Here is a 27,408-nt window from a genome sequence, read left to right on the forward strand (position 1 = left end):
CTTTCAAGTTTTGCAAGTCGTAAATATAGCGGCCATTCGGGGAACCCCAACAAATGCTTTCCTAGTAAACACAGCATTATCTCCGTTGAACTTACGAATTTGGAAACATGCGATCACCATTCAAAAGGAAGAAATTACCAGTGCCACATTAGAGATATGTAAGAGAAAATGTCATACCTTGATATAGGTCGCAAACTTTTGCTATTTTATTTTCCATCAACAATGCGAAGACAGCGGTCGCTGTGGTCTGTAGCTGTGCTTTACTGCTGCATTTTATTCTGCACTGAATGTAAATATGGCGGGATATTAAATTCGTTACCATGGTTCAGAGTAAAAGTAAGCTGCAGGCCACCCTTTTAACTGGCTGACTCTGTCAGTTGAAAAGTCAGAGAAAGGCAGTGCCAATCGACTTACAATGTGTGATAACCTAGCAAAGTAATGGAGTATTCAAACCATCCTAAGCTTTGAGACAGCTTTTGTTTGCTTAATGTAACTCATGATTCTAACCATGGTGCTATCAAATATCTACAATCTTTTATCTGGCAGCCCTCTGCGAGGTGGAGCCGCCATAGATGCTACTACGTAGTTATGTCATAGAAACATTCGTTGCCTATAAATGCAGAAAATATGATTTTATTTTTCCTAATCGGAAACCTGCAACGAAATCCATAATTGCTCCATGTGTAACGAAATCTCGAATATTGTGTCAAAAAGTGCTACAGACGATTCATCAGTCGTTTCTGTCATCTATCCTCACTAGTTGTCTTCAGTTTGCGTTCTTTAATTACATTAATTGAACTATTATTGAATAAAGTACTGAATAAATTTATAGTTGCTGTCTGCTGCATCCTGATGACCAACTCCAAACAAAAAAGAAATTGGCCGACTTTTTCACGTTGACACCCGCTGTTAGGTTTTTAAACTTAGTTAACAGAAATTTGCCTCAGATGTTTCCAGCAGTATAAAACTCTCATGAACTGTTCAGCCATGTGGTTCTCCCGCCCCCCTCCTTGCCCACACACATAGAATATAGCTATCCGCGAGCGCCACATTAACTTGCCTGGATGCCTTGGATATAAATTAATAATGGGAAAATATATAAAAAACGTTTTATATAATAATCATAATAATTTGTTTACCTCATTAGTTACTATAGTGGTTTTCATTTTTAAGGCAGGATAATGACTCAAGTTTTAACACCTATTTTTGACCTATTTTGTATCTGTGTCGATATTTCTAAGTTCTATTCCTTATTTATAATGTCGTATCTGTCATGGAAATTCTTTGACTTTGTATACATATTTCAGTTGTGTGAACTTTTGAGCGATGTTGTTTAAATTGTGCATGTGAATTTAAATAACTACTGTAATGATTGTTATGTAATGAACTGCAAATTACTTGATCTATAGTTAGAGAACATAGGGTTGAATGTAAAAGATGTGGGTAAGCCCCGCAGCTACGGAAGTAGCCTGGCAGAGTGGAGAAAGGGTGGTTGGCGCGCAAGTGGCAACTTGTCCTTTGTGACGAGCAAAGAGTCTGGGCTGAGCAGTGCTGTGGTTAACACCTCGCTAGCAGTAACGGATCATTGTGGCTCATATTCCTGGAGTTTTGAGGCCATAAGAGTTTAAGGGCAGTATTTACGGGCCTCAGATGCTGCAATTTGTGATACCATTATCATGGCATGGTTTTTGGCCCTATAAATGTAATTCCGACGCCAAGAAGATATGTAACAGGGAGAGGCCAACAGTATTCCTATGACTGTATCGCCGCCTGGTTGATAGCCATTGTTAATTACGGCACCAGTACCACCAGCCTTCCACTAAATTGTTTATATTTGGCACTCTGTAATTGGACCAGGTATTTGCCAAATTTGGTTGATTTTATAATAATAACTGTGGTGTTGCTAAAAGCTCTATCTTGTACCCGTGATTATCCCAAATCACAAACCTGGACAGTAATCCTATCCTAGTGAATTTGATTCCGAGTATCCTAATTCATTACGAGAAAGTGGCTGAACTTGAATTTAATGTTGTGTTGTCATTTGCACAGCTAATCATATTATTGAGTAGGTCAAAAGACTGCATTTGAAAGTATATTTGTTATTTTAAGAGTTATAGTTTGTTGTGTTATACTTATTTAATGATTAACGATAAGAAAACTTAGCATTTCCCATACCTACTGGTGTAGTTTTGTTAATGAGCATGGTACTTCAAACCATGAAAGTTTAAGGCTCCTCATGTATTAGGCTAGTTAGTAAATGAAGCAATGCAAAGGCTCTTTCAGAGCCAGTGTAGTTAGATTTGCATTCTATTTAGTTGCTTCAAACGGAGGTGTTATCTATCATAATGCAAGTAGGTTAATGTACAGGCATAGAGACCCTGTACCAAGAAATGAAGTTGTAGAGATGATTACTAGCAGACCCCCCAATTTCAATTCAGAATCATTCCAAGCTTTTCCTTGTTCAGTATTGCTACCAGTTTCATATGTGTCGGTAATTGATTTTATAAACTGTTGCACCTAGTTCGTTTAAGGTACGTGTTGTTGATGGTTCAAATGGCTCTGAGCACTATGGGACTTAACATCTGTCATCATCAGTCCCCTAGTACTTAGAACTACTTAAACCTAACTAACCTAAGGACATCACACACATCCATGCCCGAGGCAGGATTCGAACCTGCGACCGTAGCGACGTGTTGTTGAGAGGCATATGTTACGGTTTATTATCTCATTGGCCATTTCTTTGTCTGACTTACTAGTTAGTAGCACATTTATCTGCAAGGTTAGGTTACTGTGTGAACAGACACAAGGAAAGAGTTTAGTGTGTGTGTCAAGGAAGGTTAGGTTAGCCTTAGCACTGCCTTCTGTTTTATCATTTTGCTTGACACAAGAATGTCTAATTAGGCGGGCGACCGATTTTAATATGTAATGTTATAACTTACTTTTGTGCTGGGATAACGTGTGTTCCTGTGCCATCTGTTTACTGTAGGTTATACTCTGCTGGAGTGTTTCGGAAACGAAGCCCCGTTCGATTGTTCTGTTTCCAAGGGTTATCTCACGGTCAACTTTCCCAAAACTTCCTCGCAGAGGTATAACGTTAGCATCAATATTATCGTGTAAGGTGGTCGGTGGTACCATTACTCCTTCCCACCACCGCAGTCTCTCCACACCCCGCACTAGGATTCACATCTGCTGCACATATGGGCAGGCGAATGGGAGGCAGATGTATCAAGGAACCTCATTCTTTTCACAATTACATTATGATCTAATTTATCTGTATTAAGTTACAGATAAAAAATAAATATAGTTATGCTGAACGTCCATGTGCTTATTACTATATTTTTATCTGTTAAATGTCGATTTACTACACTATATACATTGCTTAATTTTACTTCACGAATTTCTCGTTGACGGCAAAAATACATATCACTTATTTCTCTTGATTTATCAACAGTTAGAAACTTTGGAAGTACTTCTTCAATCTTCGATACAGTTTTTTGACAAGAGAATATGCCTCTTAAGTGTTTCCTTGTGCTTTACCATATTAAAGTATTGCAAAATGTAGCAATCAGTTACTTCCCAACGTTCTCTAATTCTGATGCAGTTAATGCATAAGGTTTATATTGGTGTGGGTGTTCATGACTGGACACATGCCATGTCATTAAAGTCATTTTTATGAGTAAAGATCGTGCGATGAGTGTATCATGGATACATCATGATTATTTTTGCTTTGTGAACACTGAGTCCAATTATGGATATTTTCATTGCATCTAAAATTAACATGAAAAAACGTGCAGCACGAGGAGAGATAGGAGGAATCGAAATGGAATGTCTGGGTTGACAGGGTATGTGGTGTTATTTTAGTGATTACAGTACCGTGTCCAATTTACAAAGAAATTTGCAGTATGAGCCCACTAACCAACACGACGGTGCACCTCCTCTGGTCTAGATGCGCTGCATAAAGTCGCTTCGGAAGCATGACATTGAGTGGTTGTATACCCTTCTCAGGTAAGCTGACCCACTGTTGTAAATGGTCCCTGATATCGTGAACACTGCCACTGAGATGGAGTTGAAGTCAGGGCTGGTCCCACAAAATGGTTCAAATGGCTCTGAGCACTATGGCACTTAACTGCTGAGGTCATCAGTCCCCTAGAACTTAGAACTACTTAAACCTAACTAACCTAAGGACATCACACACATCCATGCCCGAGGCAGGATTCGAACCTGCGACCGTAGCGGTCGCGCGGTTTCAGACTGTAGCGCCTAGAACCGCTCGGCCACTCCGGCCGGCGGTGGGGGTCCTACACATGGTCTGTTGCGGATCTTGGTGGCCACAGGTGAACATCAATATCACGCCGAAAGTTCATGGAGCCACTTTCCACGTTTGGATGAGCGTTGTCCTGTGGTGAAATGGCATCATGATGCTGTCGATACTGAGAGGTGACATTTGAGCACGAATAATCGTGAGGTACCGTTGAGCCATCAGATTTCACGCAATCGCAACCAACCGTAGCCCGTTAGCTTCCTACAACACGTCGTTAGTTCCAGGTTGCCGCCAACGACGATGATCATCTGGGGTTGTCCATAACTGCGACTCACCGCTGAAAACAACGCGACACCTTTCATCAACAGCCCATCCTTCCCAATAGTTACATCACTCCAGAATGTTACCGTTTTTGATGTGTGCTAACGGCAGCTTACAAATGGGTCGGGAATATCGTAGTCTTGTTACTGCTACACTCCAATAAATGGTGCAAGGTATCACAAATACAGGGAGTCCATTGCTTGTATCCGGATCGCAAGCGCAGATGTGGAGCGTTCTTGGTGGACAATGCGGAGATCCTCCTATGTGGTAGTCAGATGTCATTGATTGGGACCCTGACGACAAGCGCAGCTGCCCTCACATTTTCATGGAGTCCGTCATCAGACCACTATCAATTCTAAATGCCCCTTTAATCTCTATATGGCACAATTCGACAAGGCGACCGAATGGGGACCCACAATTCAGCTGCTTTCAAATTCTGCTAAGTGCTGATAACGCTGTCCCATGGGAGTATGTAGCGTCTCAGTATCCTTCACGATGCTCACTCAACATGTGACGGTGTTCACGCCCCTTACACACCCTGCTAGTGTAGACACATTCTCCCACCTATAATCTGGGTACAGCCCTTCTATTCATTATTTTCCTACATTTCTAGTTATGATTCCTGCGAATTCGTTAAGCTGCTGATTTAACTGAGAAGGGGATTCATCGGCACCTCATAAAAACGCCCATAAAGGACTAAGTGGAAGGATTGAATCTTGTGGGAGACAGACCCGCATTCACCTTTTATTAAACACAAAGTGTTATTCACGTAAACAGTTAATTGAAGTAACAATTATAACGAAAAATTTTGCCAAATGAGTGGTTACCAGATACCTAAATAGGCAGAAGATTTCCCTTGAGATAATAACTCTGATACAGATTCACTCAGTAAGAGCAACAAAATAGGATTAAATAACAGCTCTCTGAACCGCTTGTCGTTACAGTGATTACTACACTGAAGAGCCAAAGAAAGTGGTACACTTGCCTAATATCGTGTAGGGCTCCTGCGAACACGCAGAAGTGCCGCAACTTGACATGGAATGGATTCGGTTAATGTCTAAAGTAGTGCTGGAGGGAACTGACACCATGAATCCTCCAGGGCTGTCCATAAATCCCTAAGAGTATGGAGTGGCGGGGGGGGGGGGGGGGGGATCTCTTCTGAACAGCACATGCAACCCAGATATGCTCAATAATGTTCATGTCTGGGGAGTTTGGTGGCCAGCGGAAGTGTTTAAACTCAGAAGAATGTTGCTGGAGCCACTCAGCAGCAATTATGGACATCTGGGCTGTCACATTGTCTTGCTGGAATTGCCCAAGTCCCTCGGAACGCACAATGGACATGAATGGATGCAGGTTATCAGACAGAATGCGTAAGTACGTGTCACCTGCCCCAGTCGTATCTAGACGTATCCGGGGTCCCATATCACTCCGACTGCACGCGCCCCATACCATTACAGAGCCTCCAGCAACTTGACCAGTCCCCTGCTGACGTGCAGAGTCCGTGGATCCATGAGGTTGTCTCCATACCTTTACATGTCAATCTGATCAGGCAACATGTTTCCAGTCATCAACAGTCCAACGTCGCTGTTGACGGGCCCAGGCGAGGCGTAAAGCCCTGTGTCGTACAGTCTTCAAAGGTATACGAGAGGACCTTGGGCTCCGAAAGCCGGTGTCGATGACGTTTCGTTGAATGGTTCGGACACTGACACTAGCTGATGACCCAGCATTGAAATCTGCAGCAATCTGCGGAAGGGTTGCACTTCTGTGAAGTTGAACGATTCTCACCAGTCGTCGTTGGTCGCGTTCTTGCAGGATCTTTTCCCGGCCGCAGCGATTCGTAGCTTTGATGTTTTACCGGATCCCTGATATTCACGGTACATTCGTGAAATGGTCGTACGGGAAATTCCTCGCTTAATCGCTGCCTCGGAGAAGCTGTGGCCCATCATTCGTGCGCCGACTATAGCACCACGTTCAAACTTACTTAAAAGTTGATAACATTCCCCTGTAGCAGCAATAACCGATCTAATAACTGTGCCAGACACTTGTTGTCTTATATGGGGTTTGCTGAACTCAGCGACGTACTCTCACTGTTTACATACCTCTGTATTTGAATACGCATGCCTATACCAGTTCCCCTGCCGCTTCAGTGTAGTTCCACATCAGATGGCAACAGCCGATTTACGCTAATGCAGCTTCCATGATAACAGTACATAGGGATCAATCGATATACACTCCTGGAAATTGAAATAAGAACACCATGAATTCATTGTCCCAGGAAGGGGAAACTTTATTGACACATTCCTGGGGTCAGATACATCACATGATCACACTGACAGAACCACAGGCACATAGACACAGGCAACAGAGCATGCACAATGTCGGCACTAGTACAGTGTATATCCACCTTTCGCACCAATGCAGGCTGCTATTCTCCCATGGAGACGATCGTAGATATGCTGGATGTAGTCCTGTGGAACGGCTTGCCATGCCATTTCCACCTGGCGCCTCAGTTGGACCCGCGTTCGTGCTGGACGTGCAGACCGCGTGAGACGACGCTTCATCCAGTCCCAAACATGCTCAATGGGGTACAGATCCGGAGATCTTGCTGGCCAGGGTAGTTGACTTACACCTTCTAGAGCACGTTGGGTGGCACGGGATATATGCGGACGTGCATTGTCCTGTTGGAACAGCAAGTTCCCTTGCCGGTCTAGGAATGGTAGAACGATGGGTTCGATGACGGTTTGGATGTACCGTGCACTATTCAATGTCCCCTCGACGATCACCAGTGGTGTACGGCTAGTGTAGGAGATCGCTCCCCACACCATGATGCCGGGTGTTGGCCCTGTGTGCCTCGGTCGTATGCAGTCCTGATTGTGGCGCTCACCTGCACGGCGCCAAACACGCATACGACCATCATTGGCACCAAGGCAGAAGCGACTCTCATCGCTGAAGACGACACGTCTCTATTCGTCCCTCCATTCACGCCTGTCGCGACACCACTGGAGGCGGGCTGCACGATGCTGGGGCGTGAGCGGAAGACGGCCTAACGGTGTGCGGGACCGTAGCCCAGCCTCATGGAGACGGTTGCGAATGGTCCTCGCCGATACCCCAGGAGCAACAGTGTCCCTAATTTGCTGGGAAGTGGCGGTGCGGTCCCCTACGGCACTGCGTAGGATCCTACGGTCTTGGCGTGCATCCGTGCGTCGCTGCGGTCCGGTCCCAGGTCGACGGGCACGTGCACCTTCCGCCGACCACTGGCGACAACATTGATGTACTGTGGAGACCTCACGCCCCACGTGTTGAGCAATTCGGCGGTACGTCCACCCGGCCTCCCGCATGCCCACTATACGCCCTCGCTCAAAGTTCGTCAACTGCACATACGGTTCACGTCCACGCTGTCGCGGCATGCTACCAGTGTTAAAGACTGCGATGGAGCTCCCTATGCCACGGAAAACTGGCTGACACTGACGGCGGCGGTGCACAAATGCTGCGCAGCTAGCGCCATTCGACGGCCAATACCGTGGTTCCTGGTGTGTCCGCTGTGCCGTGCGTGTGATCATTGCTTGTACAGCCCTCTCGCAGTGTCCGGAGCAAGTATGGTGGGTCTGACACACCGGTGTCAATGTGTTCTTTTTTCCATTTCCAGGAGTGTAGATCAAACGCCAGAAGCCAATTTACGTTAACGTAAATTTCATAGCATTACAGTAATGCGATTACCGTGAAATGCATTCGATGATAAGTATCTCGAGGACTAGACCGAAGGCAATCTGAGCAGAACATAAATGCCACGCATCACAAATGCACTCGGAACTGAATAAATAGAATAAGCAACTTCAAGAATGCAAGTCTTTCATCTGAAACACAACTAGCTAACGCCTGAAAAGGCAGGCAATACTTAGACATACCGAAATTCCTTTTTAGTTTTTGAATCACGGATCAGTAGATGACACGTGTCTTACATATGTATCTGAGCTCCAGGCGCCAACGAGGTACGGACACGAACGCCGTACACAGCAGGCTGCGTGGACGACGGCCAGTTGTCTCGCTCGACCACCAATTGTCGCAGGCTGCTGTACCCGAACAGTTCCAGGCGCTTCAGTCCGGAACCGCGCTGCTGCTACGGTCGCAGGTTCGAATCGTGCCTCGGCATGGATGTGTGTGATGTCCTTAGGTTAGTTAGGTTTAATTAGTTCCAAGTTCTAGGGGACTGATGACCCCAGATGTTACGTCCCATAGTGCTTTGAGCCATTTGATACATTTGTCGCCCCGACCAATACTGTGAGGCATGTAAGTCTCAGCCCAACTTTGTCTCACATATACACCATCAAACAGTATTAACTTCAGGACAGGCAACTGTTACAGGGTATACCTGGAGCATAAACGGAAAATTAAAATCTACTAAATAAGAAAGACACAGAAAAACGACAAATAGTAAGAAATTATGATCCAATAGATTGCGCTCCCCAATACGATAACGAATACGCTGCGACTTAACCTCCTTAAATAAATAATCCTACACTAACGAACCTAAGTTAGTGCATTTAGAACAATATTAGATAAAACAGCACTAACGAAGCGCCAAAACACGTTAAGCAAATTGTCACTGCTTCCTAGCAGTAACTGAATCACACTCAAACCTCAGGTATTTCAAACCAGCAATTTAAATCGCACTCATGTAAGATTACTTCAGGGAAAGGCATAAAATAATAAATTAGCCTCACAATAATTACACGGCCTTGATGGACGCAAACATTCAAGAATCCGCGGGAAGATCTGGCAGAATGACTACACATCCGTTCAGTGTCACACAGTGCTTTCTGAAACAGACTAAACGCTAAGATTACGAAATAATACACAGTAAGCCCCAAGGTTTAAACGGTAAACCAGAATATCGACGCCATCAGACGCTAACACGAATTACTATAGTCAGAATGGCACAACAAGTTTAGTAGCGGCGAACCACAAAATAAATAGTACACAGAGTTTCACGATTGAGAATCAACCACAATCTGTTCATCACACTTGCAAAACGGAGGGCACAGATTGTGCCTCCAACGAATGACGTAAATACAGTGATATCTCCTTATTACGTCATTTGATGGTCCGTGTCCAGCAGCAGCGGAAAGGAAGGTCACGAGTCAGGACCCCCAACAACATATAATCGGCTAACGACCACCAAACGTTTTCGCCACACGTCCATCCCAAATCGCGCCCAATACAGCCAGCACCGACCCGAATGAACGTTATCATCGCTACAGCATTCGCAGCCAAGGCTACCTCTCGTGTTCACTACCAGCCACACGCTAACTGCCCCTGACTCCGCACGTCCGCTCGGTCGATCACCTCTCTCGTGTGTGCCACCTCACGACCGCATCACGAGCGCCGAAAGGCTACGATCTCTGGAGGAGAATCGATAGGGCGATAGCCGGTACGGCTCATTAACATTGCCGACAGCGACGACGAATACTGAAACTTTAGCAGTCACTATACAGGGTGGTCCGTTGATCGTGACCGGGCCAAATATCTCACGGAATAAGCATCAAACGAAAAAACTACAAACAACGAAACTAGTCTAGCTTGAAGGGGGAAACTAGATGGCGCTATAGTTGGCCCGCTAGATGGCGCTACCACAGGTCAAGCGGATACAACTGCGTTTTTTTAAAAAATAGGAACCCCTATTTTTTATTACATATTCGTGTAGTACGTAAAGAAATATGAATGTTTTAGTTGGACCACTTTTTTCGCTTTGTGACAGATGGCGCTGTAATAGTCGCAAACGTATAAGTACGTAGTATCACGCAACATTCCGCCAGTGCGGACGGTATTTGCTTCGTGATACATTAGCCGTGCTAAAATGGACCGTTTACCAATCGCGGAAAAGGTCGAAATCGTGTTGATGTATGGCTATTGTGATCAAAATGCCCAACGGGCGTGTGCTATGTATGCTGCTCGGTATCCTGGACTACATCATCCAAGTGTCCGGACCGTTCACCGGATAGTTAAGTTATTTAAGGAAACAGGATGTGTTCAGCCATATGTGGAACGTCAACCACGACGAGCAACAAATGATGATGCCCAAGTAGGTGTTTTAGCTGCTGTCGCGGCTAATCCGCACATCATTAGCAGATAAACTGCGCGAGAATCGGGAATCTCAAAAAAGTCGGTGTTGAGAATGCTACATCAACATCGATTACACCCGTTCCATATTTCTATGCACCAGGAATTGCATGGCGACGACTCTGAACGTCGTGTGCAGTTCTGCCACTGCGCACTAGAGAAATTACGGAACGATGACAGATTTTTGCACGATTCTATTTAGCGACGAAGTGTCATTCACCAACAGCGGTAACGTAAACCGGCATAATATGCACTATTGGGCAACGGAAAATCCACGATAGCTGCGACAAGTGGAGCATCAGCGACTTTGGCGGGTTAATGGGAGGAAGGATAATTGGCCCCCACAAGTTTCGTTCTTTGTAGTTTTTTCGTTTGACGCTTATTTCGTGAGATATTTGGCCCGGTCACGATCAATGGACCACCCTGAATATCTTGAGTTTTCTTTGTTGTCACTACGTTCAAGCAAATTATCCCGATACTTTAATGCGACTGCGCTTTCGGCGCTGATCTGCAATCAAGACGGATGCGTTCATTTACAGAACCCTGCGGAAATAAGGTCTTCAATCTATTACCTGTCGTATCTTCGTTCACACCTCAGCGAAATGTATAAAGAAACCAATCTGTCATCCTGGAGCATGGATTCCGTCGTCGATACCCAACACAATAAATATTACAGCAGTAAACATGCCAATCACCCTTCTCAAGGCCCATAAGGACGCCCCTTGATGCACAGCGGAATCGCAGCTGTATTTTAACATTTCTCTGTAGAAAAAGAAAATCCATAATGTGTTATGGATTGTGCACTTAGTTCTACATGACACAACTACCGCAGTAGTTAATCTCTAACATATCACTCGAAAAAAATAAAAATGTGAAATATCGAGGTTCAAAAATGTGCTCTCCAGGATTAGGAACTTCTCTGAGTCCATGGGTGCAACACTGCACCACATACAGTCACAGAGCTACGAATTTTGCGTTCCAGTTGTCATGCTACACAATAAGACTAAAGCACAGAAACAAAGATTACCTTGGTGGAGTCCCAGGCTGCCTGAAGTTGATTCTACCAGTCACTATTTCTTTTTCTTTTATACTGCCGCAATTTGACTGTTCAGGTACAATATTGTGTATTGGTTAGCAATTTCGTATAAAGAAAGTCTGCACTATATTTAGGCGTTTTAGAGACGTTCACACTTTCACTAATGACAGCTCTGACCTATACGACCAGATATCCTTCTTCGACAAGGATTTTCAAAAACCATTTATAATGGATTAAATCAGATTTTTATTTCATACCAGTCTCATGTCTATTGGCATTTAAACAGGTTTTTGTATTTGAAAATGGCCTGAGCATGAGTCAAAAAATTTACCGCTACAGGGCTTCGGTCAAGGTAAAAATTATTGATTTTATGGTGGTTTTGGAAGGTTTCCGACTGTCACTTAGTTGTATGTCGGCTCTGGGCTACACTTTATCTAACCAGCCTAAAGAAATGCAGCTTTCTAAACACATTTTGTCCAACTTCAGTTATACCTGTCGACACTAAAATTTCTAAATCTGGAAAGTAACGCAAAAAAAATCATTAATGTGAACAAATGTGAAATTTTATAAGAAAACAATGTGTTATAGAGGGCGTCTCAGTTGAATTAGACATTTTTATTATTTATTTCCCGTTTCTCAACTTAACGTGGCATTTTTATTGATATCCAGCAACATTTTCTAAGTGATACTGCCGTTTCTTCCTTTTTCGGATTTTTAATTTTCAGTTTCAGCCTCACATTATGGGTGTATGAAAAAAAATATTTTTGTGAATATTTTCCAGCTTTATTTCAAAATTCGTTGGATATCCTGAATGTAATCATATGAAGATGTAATATTATTAACATGAAAAAATGTACTTTGCATACACTAATGAAATACGCTTACCGTTAGGTAAGAACTAATCTGCTTTAAAAATAATGAGAAAAACTTTCAGACAAGTTCTATAGGTGAATTACAGTGTTTTGCAATTGTAATGAAACTCTTATTAAGACTAGACGACTTTAGCTTTATTCTAAAGCATCTTCAGGGGTGAGGTTTTCTTTTTGTCCTACCACGTGTTCGATTTTCAGCCTACAGCATTTTCATTGCACTAAATGTATTCACATTTCTGTGTTGAGACGAACCACTACGATAGAAATATCGAGATGACAGTGGTTCGTCTCAACACAGAAACGTGAATATGTTTAGTGCTGAATATATTTATTGCAATGAAAGCGCTATGTGCTGAAAATCCAACACATAGACGTGAAAGAACAAGAGGAACGAAGCAAGCAACCAAAGCAAATGATCCTGAAGATGCTTTAGAATAAAGCGAAACGCATCTGGTCTTAATAAGAGTTCCATTACAGTTGCAGGAGACGGTGATTAACTTATACAACCCGTATGTCTACAACTGGACGAAAGGTAAAGAAGAGAACATGTGAGTTTCAAACTTTTGACGTAGAACAAGCTTCGTATACTTCTAGTGAAATTTAGTTTTTGGACCTCTACATGTCGCCAAACTTGTCAGTTATATAAAAACCCTGAGTTATGAATCTTGCCCCCTACTGGAAAAATTTCTGCGCTCGCCTACTTTTAATAAACACAACAGATACACATATTAGATACTTTAGTCGTCAATATATTAATATTCTCCTTCTCTATTTACGACAGTCCGCCAACACTAAAGTAAATATTGGATTCCGCGACTGTAGAGGAAAAGAACTTGTCGATCCATGTTTGGAGCTTACTTTCATACGAAAAGGAAGTTCCTCGAAGGTCGTTCGATAGAGAGCGGTAAAGGTGAAATCCGGAGGGTGCAAAATACAGTGAATAAGGTAAGCGCCGAATGATTTTCCAACCCAACTACTGTGTAGCGTTTTGTGTCAGTCAAGTAGAAAGCGGGCGGGTGTTATCTACAAGGAGCATCACCACACGCAGTCCTTCTGGTCGTTTTTCCTGGATTGCGTCTGCAGGACGTCTCAGCTGTTGACAATAAATATCAGTGGTGATGGTTACACCTCGGGGAATCAGTTTGTATTACACCACACCGTCGCTGTTGCACCAGATGCATAACATCAGCGTTCGACACAACATTAGCTTTTGTGGATACGCGCAGGTCTTAGTGCGGGGAAGTTGTTGGTTTGTTTGGGCTCAACCGTTCCTTTCTTTTCCTTATGTTAGCATAAAGACATCATTTCTCGTTCAAATGGTTCAAATGGCTCTGAGCACTACGGTACTTAACTTCTGAGGTCATCAGTCCCCTAGAACTTAGAACTACCTAAACCTAACTAACCTAAGGACATCACACACATTCATGCCCGAGGCAGGATTAGATCCTGCAACCGTAGCGGTCGGGCGGTTCCAGACTGTAGCGCCTACAACCGCTCGACCACACCGGCCGGCTCATTTCTCGTTACCATGGTCGGTGTTGTTCACGAGCCAATTGATGACGAGCAAGCACAGATGCACATATAGCTACACGCTGTTTTCGTGGTTTTGGCTTAGAGTATGCGGTACCTATTCACCCTATTTTGAACCTTCCCTATTTCATACAAGAGTCGCAGGATGGTGGAATGACCACAGTTCATCAAATTTGCCAGCTCTCGAGTACACTGACTTGGATCATTGTGGTCTGATCTTCATCAACTCCCGAAGTTCTTCCTGACTATGGAGAGTAACTAACGTTAAAACGTTCCTCCTTCAAACGAGAAAATCATTTTCTGCCGTACTCTGTCGTATGGCATTGTCCTCATATAAGACGCAATGTTTCTCGCTGCATCCGTTACTGCCACCTCTCTACTGAAATCGAGGAAAAGAATTTGTCGCAAATATTTCTATTTCTCCAGTTGGAACTCCATTACCTAGCGTTCACAGCTCCACTCACTATTCATAATTGGTAAAATTACAATATGTTAACTTTAATAGCAACAGTAAATTACGAATAAAAACGACAATCGATTAATAAACCTAAAGCAACCAGCATACCCACGTACAAAACAACAACGCTACGAACTTACACACCAATGTAACGGATACCTGAGGATAGGTCTTTGCTGGATCAAGTCTGGCAGTTTGAATAAGGCGATACTAAGTTATTGTCGCAGATCAAGACGATTACGTAATTAATAAAAAGGATGAGTAAGAAGAAAAAATACAATAGTAAATTAGGTGCGTACTGCTGCAAGTTGTTATGCATGGAAAATTCAGGTGGAGGACCTTATCGAAGAGAGGGTGTCAACCTGATGCTGACAATGAATATGTAAAAGTGCATTGCGACGATTTAAAAACACAAACTTAGGCGGTAGCTCTCCGCCCTTCCTCTGCTCCCAGATCACGTTTCCGGTTTCGGGGTCACGAGCCCCGTTTCCTTTGTGTGGGGACCACCATCCAATACCGGGAAAGCGGTCCCGCAATTTATTTAAGTTGTGTGTCGCAGAGCAGTGTAGCGGCACGCTGCTTGCGGGTTGGCACGACAAAGGCCACAAGCCGCTGGTCGGACGGCGAACGGCGCTCCGGGCAAAGAGGTGGCGTGCAAAATTGATGCGCCGCCCTGCGCTACGACCGCGGACACCTTCGCGTGTCGCTGCGAGCTGCACGGGGACAGCACCCAGTGGCAATGCGTACAGCTATAAAAGAAACACGGCAAGCCGGCGCCGTAAATTGCTCACAGCCGAGGCTGCACTCATCAACACGTAAAGCGCTATTCCACCATCCGAAGTACTTCCCTCTCATACCTCAGAAAGGAATTAATGCTTGTAATGTTCCTTTTTGTGGAGCTATAAACGAAATCGTTCACTAGACAGCACTCAACTACAGGGTTGGCTCAAAATGGTTCAAATGGCTCTGAGCACTATGGGACTTAACATCTGTGGTCAACAGTCCCCTAGAACTTAGAACTACTTAAACCTAACTAACCTAAGGACATCACACACATCCATGCCCGAGGCAGGATTCGAACCTGCGACCGTAGCAATAGCGCAGTTCCGGACTGAGCGCCTGAACCGCTAGACCACCGCGGCCGGCAACTACAGGGTGGTTGCCGGTCGCTGTGGCCGAGCGGTTCTAGGCGCTACAGTCTGGAACAAGATTTTCCCTACACAAATGAATTAAACTCATTAGCTGCCAGTGGGCATTGTGCCGGATGTGATTCGAACTCGGGTCTCATGCTTTCAACTCGTCCCATTGCTATAAATTGATGCCCACTGGCGGCTAATGTATTTCATTTCCTTGTGTCTTGATTCTTAATCTGCAGGATCAAAGAGGTGTCTTTTCTTATGTACATGACCGAAAGAGTAGTTACCGTTATTAAGGCGATGAAGGCTAATGATCCCTTCAGTTCAGTTGCACACCAAGCTCTAACTATGGCAGGAATCGGCGAGATGCTGCGTGTAATGAGGCTAATGAGTAGGAACACTACATCAGATGAAAAATTCGGTCTGACGGGAGGTGCTCTTGGATAGTCCATGCGATTGTGGTGAGCACTGTGTCCGGATTGTATAGTGGTCAGTGAAACTGTCTAGCAAGCAGAAGACGCTGGTTCGTATCCCAGTCCAGCACAAATTTTCAACGTGCCCCACCGGTATAAAAATGCTCACTGACAGCTAATGGCTTTAATTCCCTTGTGTTGATTCATAGTGGCTGAAGAGTCGAAAAGGTGTCTGTTCTTTCGTAAATGTTTTAAAAAAACAGACACCGCATATACAGGGTGAACATTAATAACACCGACAAACTGCAGGGTCTTAATTCTAGCTGTAGATGGGGGAAAAAGGTCCATGAACATGTGTCCAGAAATGCATCATTGCCACGATAGATGGTGCCGAAAAGCGTATGTTCCTCTAACCACGTTCCGTCTATTCCTTTTGTGTTGCAGGCTGTGTGGTTAGCGCAGCGTACAGTAAGCAGCAAAATCGTCCGTTATTCTTGTCGGGAACAAAATGAGATGATGTTTGTGTACGGCCATGCAGATGGAAGCGGTCGAAGGGCGACACGGCTATACCAAAACAAGTACCCTGACTGAGATCAACATTATCACATTTTAAGCCCATTTTGGGAATTTGTGCAATCATGTCTACTATCAGACAGACGAATGTACAGGGAGGCGGCGAATTGTGCCAGATTTGGAGGACCGGGCTCTACGGGATATCGAGATGAACTCTGTCTAAGCGACTATGTGGAGAAGTAGCTACTAGATGTAGCTAAATGTTGGAAATAAAACACTTCTTTTTATTTTCGCTGTGATTTAGGATTCGCGACCGATCGGAGGCTGAAATGAAAAGCAGCCTGCCTTTATTTTGCAAGCCACCTTACGATGTGTTCTGGAGAGTTGTTTGTGTACTTTTCGTCCTCCTTTTCAGTTTCCAGTCTCGAATGATTCCGGACAACTACGATTTTTTCTTAATTCTCAGTTTGATTACGAATCTCTTTGATTATACTTTCGTTTCCTTTCTGCGAGATGTACTTGGAAGGAAGGAATATTTTCGTTGACTCTTCTAGGAACATTCGCTTTTTAACAGTAAATCTCGCCGTCGTACTGAACGCCTCTATTGCAGCACTGGAGTTGACTGAGCATATCCGTGACACTTTAGCGCTTCCTATATGAACATGCAACGAAACGTGCTGCTTTCTTTTGCATCTGCTCTGTTTTCCCTTTCATTTCTATCTAGTACGGATCCCAAACTGACGAGCAGTATTCAACTATTGGGAGAGTGAGGGTGTTATAAGCTACCTCCTTTATAGGTGAACTGCATTTCCTTAGGATTCTCTCAATAAATCTCTGTCTGGTATCTGCCTTAGTGTCATTACTTATCAGTGGTCGTTCCACTTTAAATTGATCTGCAAGCATACTCCTAGCCATTTTGTTGATGCAACTGCTTCCAGAGATTGCTCTGCAATAGTGTAATCAAATAACAGATCGGACCGTTTCTTCATGCACAGTACACTATATTTATGATTATGATGAACTATCAACCCCGGCACCAAGAATTGACGCTCCGCAGGTTCCATTCTATTTTCCCGCAATATTTTAGTGTTGTGACTACTCGGTATAACATCATCACCCACGAACAGCCTCAAGGAGCTTTCGATCTCGTCCACCAGGTCATTGTCCGCCACGGTAGCTGAGTAGTCAGCGTGACAGACTGTCAATCCTAAGGGCCCGGGTTCGATTCCCGGCTGGGTGGGAAATTTTCTCCGCTCAGGGACTGGGTGTTGTGTTGTCCCAGTCATCATCATTTCATCCCCACCGACGCGCAGGTCGCCGAAGTGGCGTCAAATCGAAAGACCTGCACCAGGCGAACGGGCTACCCGACGGGAGGCCCTAGCCACATGACATTTCCATTATTTACCAGGTCATTTGGACACTGACGGAAAAAAACCGCAACACCAAAAATAGTTATTACACAGTAATGAAATTTCGCGAATACATTTGTCTATGTAAAACATTTAATTGATTAACATTGCGGAATTACAGGTTAATGAAAGCGCTAGATAAGCCATTGCAAATGTGAGCCAGCCGGTGTGGCCGGGCGGTTCTAGGCGCTTCAGTCTGGAACCACCTGACCTCTACGGTCGCATGTTGGAATTCTGCCTCGGGCATGGATGCGTGTGATGTCCTTAGGTTAGTTATGTTAAAACATGACGTAATTCCTCCAGCTGTATTAAGGTGTTGGTTTTATTAGCAACTAGTTTCGATGTTGTTACATCATCTTCATGTCCATACTTGTTGACAGTAACCGTATATGTCTAACACTAATAGTCAGTGATGAGATAGGCAGGTAGTAACTATGGGCATACGAAGATTAGGTTACTTAAGTTTAAGTGGTTCTAAGTTCTAGGGGACTGATGACCTCATATGTTAAGTTCCATAGTGCTCAGAGCCATTTGAGCCATTTTTTTGCAAATGTGAAATACTGTTGCATTAATAACCGGCGGAACTGCCAGAATGTTGACCTCTGGCCTGCAAAGGTGCATGCATTGTATAGCACAGATGCCGGATGTCATTTCGTGCCTGTTTAACTTCGTCAGCCAATACAAGGGCGGTTAATGCTGTTTGTGGATGACGCTGGAGCTGTCGTCCGATGATGTGCCATATGTCCTCGGATTTAGACGGATCTGGTGACTGACACTCTGTAGAGCACGAAGTGCCATGTGGGTGACCGTTATCCTGTTGAAAAACCCTCCCTGGAATGTTGTTTATGAATAGGAGCACAACAGGTCGAATCACCAGAGACCGACGTACAAGTCTGCAGTCAGGGTGCGTGGTATAACCACGAGAGTGCACCAACCGTCATACGAAATCACAGCCCAGACCATAACTCCAGGTGCAGGTCCGGCACATAGACCGGTGTTTGTAGATCCCCAACTGACCTTCTTCCAACCAACACAGCCGTCACTGGCACCGAGGCAAAACCAGCTTTCATCAGAAAAGACTAACAGACCTCCACCCTGCCCTCCAATGAGCTCTCGCTTGACACCACTTAAGTCACAAATGCGGTGGTTTGGGGTCAGTGGAATGCACGGTACAGGCCGTCTGGCTCGGAGCTGGCCTTGAAGTAATCGAGTTGTAAGAGTTCGCTATGTCACTGGGGTGCCAACTGCTGCTTAAATTGCTGTTGCAGACGCAGTACGAAGTGTCAGATCCATACGCCGAACACAATGGCCTTCCCTCTCTGTAGTGGCACATGGGAGTCCAGAGCCCAGTCTTCTTGCGACCGTGCGTTCTCGTGACTACCGCTGCCAGCAATTTTGTGCAATGGCTACACTCCTGTCATGTCTTCTACGATATCGCAGAAGAAAACAACGGTTAAAATGGCCCTGAGCACTATGGGACTTAACATCTGAGATCATCAGTCCCCTAGAACTTAGAACTACTTAAACCTAACTAACCTAAAGACAACACACACACACACTAACACCCATGCCCGAGCAGGATTCGAACCTGTGAGCGTAGCAGCTGCGTGCTTCCGGAGTGAAGCGCCTAGAACCGCTCGGCCACAGCGGCTGGCTATCGCAGAAGAAACATCCAGCTTCTCGCAGCCCTATTACACCACCTTGTTCACAGAGAGGTGTTGATAATGGTATCTTTTTCCCCTTAAAGGCATTCTTGACTAACATCAGCTCACCACGTCTGATTTCAAGGGTAACTATCGCTCACGACCGTTACAACCTGATTTGCATCCCCATAATGGCGCTACTAGCGCTACTCTTGTGTGACTGGCGCGAAATCTGAATAGATATCACCTTTAAGATGTAGAAACACACCTACCATTTACGTCACACAATTCCATCTTTGTGCTGCGACTTTTTTCCGTCAATGTATATTGTGTACGGTGATGAACCTAGAACACTTCCTTGGTTTATACAGCTACTCAATTTTCCCATCACTAACAATGAGAAGGATCTTGAGACGCCATTTGAAATTTGACTCAAATACAGAATTGCCAAAACCTGAAACTTTTTGCTAATTTTTAATTACGGTAGGATTTCATGACTTCAATTTACGTTTCTAAATTCGAGAAACATCATCTGAAAAGTATTTCAGACTAGTTCTGATGACAGATGTATTGAACGCTGATGCATTTGTAGTATCTCGACACCATTATAAGAAAACCGCTCTTTAATATGGTAGACATACAGAAGATTCAGGCTGCCCAAAACAGCATCACGTTTTGCAGACAGCTGTATTATAGTATTATTGGCCAATATCTTCAGTATTGAAACTTACTGGACTTCAATGTTGATTCACTCAAAGAGTGTAATAGGAAGAATGACCTGGAAGTTTTGCTCGGTTCTTTCAACTTGACATCTGTCATTGATTTTCCTACTAGGGTATTTATTTTATTATTTTTATTTATTGCTAAATTATAGACCTAATACCTGATATTTGAAACAGGTCGTACATCTTACAATTTTCGTTTTTCATCTTTTTACAGTTTTATTTTCTTTTATTTTACCTACAACATTTTTAAAGAATGATACTTTTCAAAATAACAATAATTTTAAGTTGAGATATGAAAAAAATCTTGTTGTTTTTTAAGAAGAATATAAAAAGAAGATACGATGGAGGAGAGATTGGTTAGTACCATCACCGATTGTGACTGACGGTGAATACCTCGGAATGGTTTCTTCGAGCCGTTGACCGCCAGTCACACACACACACATACACACACACACACACACACACACACACACACACACACACAGAAATGGTTATTAGTAGAGAAATAATGTTGCTTATCATATTTATTACTAATACTATGTATTAACTACTTTAGGTGCCCATCCATGTACAGCATTTGATGATTTCTTGGCGAGATCGCCAGCACCTTATGCTTATTTACTGTCCCATCTCAGCTTTCTCCTCCTGTTCCTCCTCATTGTCACTATTTTCACTGTCACTGTAGGTATCGCTGTCCACCCTCTGGAGATTGTTGTTACGCTGCACATAGGCATGTCTGTAATGTCGTGTCCGCATGTACTCTTCATGTGTTGTTTTTGAAATACTGTTTGTCAATGCGTTTAATTTTGCCCATTGTTCTTCGTCTCTTATTGCCGTGTATATATCTATGTCTGTATCTGTGTAGTCGTTGTGTATGTCTATTGTTCGCGTATTGGCCGCAGAAAATGTCAGTGTGTTCTGGGGAACCTTCTTCCCCACATGTGCACGTAGGTGTCTGCTTCAGACTCACGTGGTTTAAGTGCGTAGGATAAGGTCCGTGTCCGGTTAAAAATGTACCATACCGCGGTTGGCATCGATATCTCTCATTCTCAACCGCTCCCTTATGTCAGGGAGGAAGTCGTGCAGTCTGCGTCCCTTATCACTTACATCCCACTCACCTTGCCATGTATCCAAACGCCAGCTTTTAAGGTGACGTATCGTCTCTATCGGCACACCGGTTATTGTGTGTACCTTAACTAGTCTCCCCAACTTTAGCCAGTACCATGCAGCTCTGTATTTGATCGTGATATCTATGGGTCATATTCCGAGCACCACACACAATGCATCCGCTAAGGTGGTACCGAAGGCTCCAGATAGCCTAAGTAGGACACTTCTCTGCCCTCATCTGACGGATGCTATGTTGGTGACCACGTTCAGTCTATGTGCCAACGTGCTAGCTCGATGCTGAGTACTGATTCGAAGAGCGCACAGTGGTACGTACGTATGACTCGTAGTCTGTACTGTTGAATTTAGCCTGACCAGTTTGTGTAGTATTTTTATCTGCTTTGTCTATTGTTAGTCTTATATGTTCGTGGAAATTCAATTTTTCATCTATGTGTACCCCAAGATAGCGCGTAACGTGTGCTCGTTTGATGTTTGTGTCCCCAATTGTAATAGAAGGATTTCTTTGGAGTGATCCTTTCAGTAAAGTGTATGTTGTTTTGTTTCCGGCTAGCCTGAGTTTGTTGTGACACCACTGAGTAATTGTTTGTAGTATTCCACTGGCATTCTCTTCTAACTGGGCTCTATTGTTTGCAGTGACTAAAACTAATAGGTCATCTGTGTAGGCGACAATTCCGTCTGACCTGTCATCCCCATCCAGAAGTTGCAGGAGGGGTTCGATTGTTACGTCCCAGAAGATGGGGCCGCAGATCGACCCTTGAGGACAGCCTTTGGTAATTCTTTCAATTACTTACTGGCTGTCCATTTTCCATTCGACTACTCGGTCTTTACAGTAGTCCAGAAAACTGTTGTACAGTAACTGCGGTACCTCAAGATGCCTTAGCCTCTGAAACAGTGCGGACCACCAGAGATTATCAAATTCTCCGGCAATGTCAATCGTTATTGCCGTGGCGTATTTCTAACTGGTTCAACTGACTCTGAGCACTATGGGACTTAACATCTGTGGTCATCAGTCCCCTAGAACTTAGAACTACTTAAACCTAACTAACATAAGGACATCACAAACATCCATGCCCCAGGCAGGATTCGAACCTGCGACCATAGCGGTCACGCGGTTCCAGACTGAAGCACCTAGAACCGCACGGCCACACCGGCCGGCTGGCGTATTTCTGTTTTGTGGTGTTCACTATGTGCAGGGCCTGGTTGATAGCATCATCTATTGATCTGCCTGTTCTGAAGCCGAACTAGTGTTGGCTCACACCCCTGAGAGCTCTGTGTGTCTGCAGGCGCTTACACAGCAGCTTCTCCTGAATCTTTGCTAGGGTGTTTATTAGGCATATTGACCTGTAAGTCTTTGGATCCGAAGGATCCCTGTCCTCTGATTTCTTAATAATGACTGCTTTGGGGGTTTTCCATACCGTAGGCACCCTGCCCAACCGTAAGGCATCGTTCAGTAACGTTCTTAGGAACGGAGTGATCTGCGGTGCTAGATTCTTCAGTGTTTCCGAGTGGATACCATCTGGTCCAGGTGTTTTCTTGTTTTTGAGCTCTGAGGTTGCTAGCGCAACCTCTTCCTGCGCAAAACTACAGGCGACAGTTGCAGTGTTGTATGGTGTGTGTAGGTTTTCTCTTAGTGTTGCATGATATTGTGTGTCTGTATTTATAACGTCTTCAGGGAGCAGTTTCTACAGCAGAAACTCCGCTGTATTCTCCCATCCCCTCGTCATCCTGCCGTCATCCTGCCTTAGCGTTCCCAGAACTAGAGGGCTTTTATCTTTTCTGTCAGTATTTTGTATGGTTTCCCCCATATATTTTGCTTTGTTTGTGTTGTTACAAATAGCTCCCAATGTTGTCTACGCGTGTGGTATAGGGTTTGCCTATGTAGGTCTTGTGCATGCCTATATGCTACAAGTCTTATTCGTCTGTCCCTATCTGCTATCGGCCTTTGACATAATTTTCGTTTGCGTCTTGCATCTTGTTTGAGTCTCATAGGTTCGTTGGTCCATGGTACTGGTGAGCATTTTGTGTTCTTTGCTGTCGGTACTGAAGTGTTTTGTGCATGTTGTATTACATGTATTAGCTTGTGTGCTCTATAATCGATACTTCCATTGATGTTTTCTAGGTCGTGTCGTTGGATAATTTCCGTTAATTTGTTCCAGTCTGCTTTGTGCAACAACAAGTATCTGGTGTGATTTGGTCATTGTTTTCTGAGTGTGAGTTAGTGTGTATGTTATGACAAAATGATCACTACTGGTTATGTTGTCGTGTACAGTCCACTTTGTTATTATTCGGGTAGTAAAGTACAACAGCACATTGATAGATAACACTTTTATAGACCAAGATAAGTTTAAAAACATAAATTCTTGTCCTGTTGAGAATGGCCTTTCTGATCGTGGTGCTTAGCTAGTTACAGTATATGACATAGTTCCATTCAGTAATTCAAAACTACCCTCCAAAGTTGTGCGTTCAGTTAATGACTCAACAATTAGAAATTTCAGAGAAAATCTTCAGCAGTTAGACTGGGATGAGGTGTACAAGGAACCCATTGCTAATTTAAAATATAACTTATTTCATGATACACTAGTAAGAGAAATTGAAAACTGTTTCCCCAAGAAAGTAGTTAAATCTAATTATATAAAACCATGCAAAAAACTTCGGCTTACTAAAGGAAGAAAAATATCTTGTAACCACAAAAGGGAACTGTATCTAACAACAAGAAAGAGTAATGACCCAGAAACAGCCAAATATTATAAAAAACTACTGTGCTACATTAAGAAAGGTTATTAAAAAGTCCAGAAGCATATGCATCATGTCTGAGATTAATACCTCTGATAACAAAATCAAAACAATTTGGAATATTATTGCAAGGGAGACAGGGCAACCCAGAGTACAGGATGACGGGATTACCATCAAAGCGACTGGAAACTTGACAAACAACAAGCCGGAAGTCGAAAACATTGTGAATAATCGTTTTTTAAATGTTGTAGACAAAATAGGATCTAAATGTTCATTAGAACAAGCAAGGCAGTTAATGGAATTGGCCTCACCCACACAATTTGATACAATTGAAATTCCACCCACCTCTCCTTCTGAAATTAGGAAGATAATAAACTCTCTAAAGAATAAAAGCTCACATTGAATTGATGGTATTTCCAGCACGATAATAAAAGCTTGTTCCCAAGAGATAAGTGGGATTCTTGGCCACATATGCACTAGCACTCTGAAGCAGGGTATTTTCCCAGATAGACTGAAGTATGCCATTGTTAAACCACTGCATAAAAAAGGGGATATGTCTGATGTCAACAATTACCACCCAATCTCTCTTCTGACTGCCTTATACAAAATTCTTGAAAAAGTAATGTTTTGTAGAGTAGCTTCACACCTTTGTAAAAATAAAGTTTTAACAAAGTGTCAGTTTTGTTTCCAGGAAAGTTTTTCAACGGCAAATGCTATATATACTTTCACTAATAAAATATGAAATGCTCTGAGTAACCGGTAATCACTCGTTGGGATTTTTTGTGATCTCTCACAGACTTTTGACTGTGAAAATCATGGAATACTTCTAGATAAGCTCAAGTACTGTGATATGAATGGGACAGCGGTCAGATGGTTTAAATCATACCTGACTGGAAGAGTGCAGAAAGTTGAAATAAGCAGTTCTCATAACATGCAAAAAACTGGTGATTTCTCAAACTGGGGAACAATCAAGAATGGGGTGCTGCAAGGTTTGGTCTTAGGTCCTCTGCTGTTCTTAAAATATATTAATGACTTATATTCACGAAGATGCAAAGCTGGTAGTTTTTGCCGATGATACAAGTATAGCTGTCACACCCAACAGACAAGAATTAACTGATGAAATTGTAAACGATGTTTTTCAGAAAATCATTAAGTGGTTCTGTACAAATGGGCTCTCATTAAACTTTGACAAAACACAGTATATACAGTTCCACACAGTAAATGGAATGACACCATTAATAAATATGGACTTCGATCAGAAATCGGTAGCTAAGGTAGAATATTCAAAATTTCTAGGTGTATGCATTGACGAGGGGTTGAACTGGAAAAAACACACTGAAGATCTGCTGAAACGTTTGAGTTCAGCTACTTATGCTATTAGGGTCATTGCAAATTTTGGCGATATACATCTCAGTAAATTAGCTTACCACGCATATTTTCATTCTCTGATTACGTATGGCATCATCTGGGGTAACTCATTACTGAGTAAAAGAGTGTTCATTGCACAAAAGCGTGTAATCAGAATAATTGCTGGAGCTCATCCTAGATCTTCCTGTAGACACTTATTTAAAGAGCTAGAGATATTCACTGTAGCCTCACAATATGTATATTCACTTATGAAATTTGTTATTAACAATCCGAAGGAATTCAAAAGTAATAGCAGTGTACATGGCTACAACACAAGGAGAAAGGATGATCTTCACTACTCAAGGTTAAATCTAACTTCGGCTCAGAAAAGGGTAAATTATGCTGCCACAAAAGTCTTTGTTCACTTACCTAATAGCATCAATAGTCTGACAGATATCCACATAGCATTTAAAAGGAAATTAAAAGAATTTCTGAATGACAACCCCTTCCACTCATCAGATGAATTTTTGAATGTATTAAGTGGGTAATTCCCCCCCACCCCCACCCAAGAAAACTGTCATGTAGTATTTTGTGTAATGTAATATCTCGTATAGATACCCTTTACTAACCTGACACGTTCCACATCATTACGAAGTGTCATATTCACGATCTAAGGAACAAGTACTAATCTAATCTAATCTACTGGGAGGCTACTAACAATTGATTTAGAAAATGCTTTAGAGGCAAAATAATGCTTTCCCGGTATTAGCAATAAATTCTAGACGTATACTGAATTTAATTAACTTAGTCACTCATGCTGGATAAATTTTTCCAGCACAAAACCTGCTATAGTCATATTAACACGCTTCGTGTGATTAACCAATGTACAGGCAAGAACACAGAATGAAAGTATTCATTTATGTTTTCAAATAGCAACAGTGTGTTTTGCATATCTAACGAAATATCGGTCTTGTTGATGTAATTGTTCCATGAAATACGTCGTAAACTCACTTACTGCCTTTTTATTAACAATATCTAACCATAGTTGTAGAGTCTAATTCAAACTGTAAGCCAACAATAAGTGAACAATTATTAGATCAGGCAGTAAACATTTTATAGTAAGATAAACCTACATTCATCATGTGGGTGTAGCAATAAGTTCAGAGCATTTACAGGATGCTGTGCAGAGACAGGGATTGGACGAAAATACGGGAACACCGCGAGAAATTTACACTTCATCATAAATGCAGATGCCAGCGAAGCCGGCAGGTTGCGCCATTGTATCTGACAACGAAAGCCGCTTGAGCAATGGCCTCAATATGCTGACAATATCGTCCATGGTCAGAACAGTGTTCCGTATAGCTTCAGTGGATTATGTGAGCATGGTGGGTGCTTCCGTAACCAAGGTAGCCTAAGAGCTTGATATTTAAAGAGGAACCGTATTGATGAAGATTTACACAGCGTACAGGGAACGCGGACGAAAGTAACACATACGTTATTCAAGAGGACTCTGACGAAAAATAAGACAACAGCTGTAAAAACTGTGGAATGGAATGTCGTACTCGCGAACCACGTTAGTATAAAGGCAACATGAAGGGAGCTCCATAAGAAGGGAATTTCAGGGCCAGCTGGAATTCGATAATCACTCATGCATGGTGCAAATGACCGGAACAGGAAAACGTGGTACGAAGCCATAAAACCTGGATTACGGAGAAATGGAATAATGTAATTTGGTAGGCTGAGTCATGTTGCACACTCGTTCAAACTTCT

This window comes from Schistocerca americana, chromosome 1 (assembly GCF_021461395.2).
Source record: "Schistocerca americana isolate TAMUIC-IGC-003095 chromosome 1, iqSchAmer2.1, whole genome shotgun sequence".
NCBI classification, from domain to species: domain Eukaryota; kingdom Metazoa; phylum Arthropoda; class Insecta; order Orthoptera; family Acrididae; genus Schistocerca; species Schistocerca americana.